This window comes from Silurus aristotelis (genome assembly GCF_946808225.1).
Source record: "Silurus aristotelis genome assembly, chromosome: 15".
NCBI lineage: Eukaryota > Metazoa > Chordata > Actinopteri > Siluriformes > Siluridae > Silurus > Silurus aristotelis.
The window spans coordinates 24108204-24112415 of record NC_139588.1 but is presented as its reverse complement, the minus strand read 5'-3'; the positions used below and the strand labels follow the sequence as shown (position 1 = coordinate 24112415).

The 4212-nt window shown below is 37.3% G+C and overlaps 1 long non-coding RNA gene across 1 annotated transcript; it reads right to left on the bottom strand.

Annotated features, from left to right (window-relative positions):
• Positions 1-405: 405 nt before the first annotated feature.
• Positions 406-1257, bottom strand: LOC310737990. Its single transcript, XR_014536931.1, has 3 exons — positions 1097-1257; positions 658-997; positions 406-506 (listed from the first exon to the last, which is right to left on the bottom strand). It is a non-coding gene; the product is annotated as an uncharacterized lncRNA (long non-coding RNA).
• Positions 1258-4212: the final 2955 nt, after the last annotated feature.

Sequence of the window (4212 nt, the reverse complement as noted above, 5' to 3'; positions counted from 1 at the left end):
TGTGGTGTAAAAAACACAAAGTAATCTTTAAAAGGTATAAAGGGAAAATATAAATAAAGAGGATAACTGCATTGTGAATTGAATTTATATTTAAATTTCATTTAATGCATTTTTCTTTTTTAATTTTTAGATTTTATTTAAATACAGCTGTAAATATATGGTCATTAAAGTTAACCCAAACTTATTCCAGTACATGAGCAACATAATCACTTAACTTGAACATACTTTCAACATTAGAAAATCTTTTAAGATGAACTCCAGAAAATTCTGTTATAGTAAGCAAAAAGAAATGTATTTGATTAAAACTCACCATTCTTGCTGTCTGAATCAATATTAATATTAACAGGGAAAATTCACTAATGAAAATTGTGTGATTGAAAATGAATGATTATTCGATCAAAACGTACTCTTATGGTTTTCATCACTGCTGTTTAAATCCTGGTGTGTAACAGAACCTGTGGTCTTGATTTCTGGTCCAGGTGAAGGACAGAGTTTTATCTCTTTATCTTTATAAATCAATGAGAAAAGCAGCAGATGAACAGAAATAATAGTAAATATGAATAAAGTGAAATCCTCAACATTTACTGCATATGTACACATAATACTGGTTAAAGTGTTGATCTGGAATTAGCAGCTTATCAGAGTCAAACTGTTTACCTTCAAATTGCAGACGTGCTCCAGATGTGAACTTTATTGTAGCTCCCTCCATTTCTCCACAGAAATATTCTCCTCCATCATCTTCTCTCAGGTTCGTAATGTTGAGATCAAACTGATGCTCATTTACAGTAAAACTGAAGCGATTATCATTAAATCCATCAGTAAATGTGTAGTTATTTTTCCCGTAATATTTTGCAAAAAACTGAGGCACTTTTCCAAAACTCTGTCTGTACCAGGATACTTTACTTTTGTCTGATCAGACTGAGATCACATGCTATAGTTACATCTTCTCCACTCTTTACTGTTCTCACGTGAAGCTCCTTGATGTCAGATGTTTTTACTGTAAAAAGTGTGTGATATTTAATGGTTAATGATGTCAGTAAATGAGGTAAATATGTAATATTACTATTTGAAATGAAAGATTTGAAAATGTTCTCACCAGCTGTGCAGAGACAAAGCAGAGAGTAAAGCGCCACAAAGAGTGAGATCATCGTTCCTGTTCAGACACAGTGATAGTGAGGAAATCAACTCGTGTGTTCAGTAGAAAAGCAGCTCTCACTCACACCTGATTGGATGATTTGAAGCTGTGGACTGATCTGATTGGTCTATTAGGTGCTGTGAAATGTGAAGCTCACAGTGAAATCTTGCCTATTCTGATGCTATGATGAGTCACATGACTTTGCTGATATGATCTACTAAAATGTAATTAAAGTAAAGGTTAGGCCATAGGCAAGCAGCATGAACGAGGCAAAATAGGAATGTAAACTTGAAACAAAACCAAAACGTTAAACACTCAAGATAAATGACTTGGTCATTGTAGGACTCAAGGAATTTCTTTGAAAAGACAATATGGAAACTAAGTGGTATATATAAGAATGCAAACAAAAACAAATTTGTGACACAGGTCAAAACCAAAGCACATGGTTACATATTCGCAGAAGTAAACATTTGTGCAAATGAGCAAGTATGCGCTATGGAAGCTTCATGTTGTCACCAAAATAGCAAGCGGGGTACTCTGATATGACACCCCTAAAACAAACAAGAAAATCTGGAATTGCCCCGAAACTGTTTCACTTGGGCCCAACGTTTTGGGTATCCTTCCACAAGCTTTCTACAAAAGTTTGCCGGAATTTTGGCCCACTCCTCTTGACAGAACTGGTGTAACTGGGTCAGGTTTGTAGGCCTTCTTGCTCGCACTCGCCTTTTCAGTGCCACCCACAAATTTTCTATGGGATTGAGATCAGGGCTTTGTGATGGCCACTCCAATACCTTGACTTTGTTGTCCTTAAGCCACTTTGCTACTAATTTGGAGGTATGCTTGGGGTCATTGTCCATTTGGAAGACCCATTTGCGCCCAAGCTTTAACTTCCTGGCTGATGTCTTCAGATGTTGCTTTAATATACCCACATCATTTTCCTTTCTTATGATGCCATCTATTTTGTAAAGTGCACCATTCCCTCCTGCTGCAAAGCAGCCCCACAACATTATACTACCACCCCCATACTTGACAGCTGGGATAGTGTTCTGAGGCTTCAAAGCTTCGCCCTTTTTCCTCCAAATATACCGTTTATCATTATGGCCGAACAGTTCAATTTTTGTTTCGTCAGACCACAGGACATGTCTCCAGAAATTAAGATTTTTTCCCTCATGTGCAGTTGCAAACTGTAGTCTGGCTTTTTTTATGGTGGTTTTGAAGTAATGGCTTTCTCCTCCCAGAGTAACCTTTCAGCTCATGGCGGTACAGTATTCATTTTACTGTGGATAATGACACTGTCTTACCATCTAATCCCGTCCAAATGCGAATGTCTGTGATTGCCGGAAATGTTTTTTCCAAAACGTGTTTTCTTGTGTGTTTTGGTCAACATGAACTACCTTACTAACCCTAGCGTGCCGGTATTCAAGTTTCTGCTTTCCGCGCACAAATAATGGATGTAGATGTGTTTGCTACCCTGCGAAGAAATACAAAAATTCGCATTCGGACCGGATTAGATTTCTCAGAGGACCGCCGAGTTTGCTGAAAAACAGTAGGTAATTTGCTCTGGAACTTTTACAGAGGTCGTGTGAGAAAAAGACAGACACGGCAGATTCGGACGGGATTAAAATCACAAAGTACGTCTGTGAAACAGAAATTTCACTAACGACCCCCTGTAAAACTAGTCCCGTCGAATAGGGCTTATTGTTTGCCTTCTTTCCCTAAACAATAAATGTTGATGATTTTAAGTCCGTTTAAAGCTTACCATCCAAACTGACACAAACCAAAGCCTCCTTCATTGAGAACAACTTTAGCTAGTATCCAGTTTTGCCTCTATTGCTGGGATCTTAATGAATTAAATAGACTCTTCAATTTCCTTCCATCCATCTGATCCTATTCAGCATACTACACTTACATTAACAACTTCATCATCTTACACTAGATTTAAATAATACAAATAATAATTGTAACTTTCTTATAAACCATTTACTGTAAGTAATTACATTGAGGTGTCAATAATAAATATTCAGAGTTTCTTATTGATAAATATTAATATATATTCTTTTGTGTTCAAGTAAACCTGTGATTTTAAGCCCCACCCGAAACAAGCCTAAAAGCAGTCATAAGCATGAACTCAAGGTTTCAGGCCAAGTGTGAAAATGTTTTTAACACATTTGTAGAAGTGTCATTGGCTGCAGGAACGCTCTCTCACATGCAATGGTTTCGGTCTAATAAATATATATTGTGGTATTGTGTATTTTCACAGCCCAATAATTGATATTATTTAAAGTATAATCTCACATATTTTGGTAGTTTGGAATCATTTAATACCTAAATTGTAAAATACAAGTCCAAACTCTTCTTGCAAAATGTTTTTTAAAAAGTGCTGCTGTAGTCTATGAGTCCTTCAGTTTCTGCACTCTTGTTGTGGTTAAACCCTTAATGGCCTCATGCTGGTGGTTTGAGAGGTGCATCTTGTAGTTTCGATCTCATACCAGAGAGTGTGACAGTGTTAATGGAAACACAAAGTAGTTTGAAGTGAGAGAGATGAACTAATGAGTTCAATTCTTTCTAATCAGGGCTGAAAGAGATGTTAGACTTTTATAAATCTAGTGATTAATTCTAGTGATTTCTAGTTAAAGGTTCAGATACTGAAGTGTGCTTAGGTTTAATGGTGTAAAATCACAAAAGCTCAGAGATACATTTCACTACAGTGAAACTTAGGGTTAGTTTGCTGGGAATGTTTACAACACTGTATAATGAGTGTGTTGAAATGACCAAAACATTCACACCAGGAGCAAAGTTTTTCATTAATACAACATACATCATGCAGATGCCCTGGGACACATCATCAGTGATGTATCCTGGGGTCATTTGGTGTTTCGAGTCTTTCAACATCAGACACCCTCGTCCAGGCGACCCAGCCGGGGTTGATTAGACTCCAGCCTGTGTCCCAATAGCAATTGCCCATGGTTCTGCCCTCTTAATCCAAAGCTATCTAGTGTCTATCCCTGTGGCTTCAGTTGCTGTTCTAATTGCCTTCCTCTTTGCCTCCCCAGTAATTCCTAGTAGAGAGAGCACTT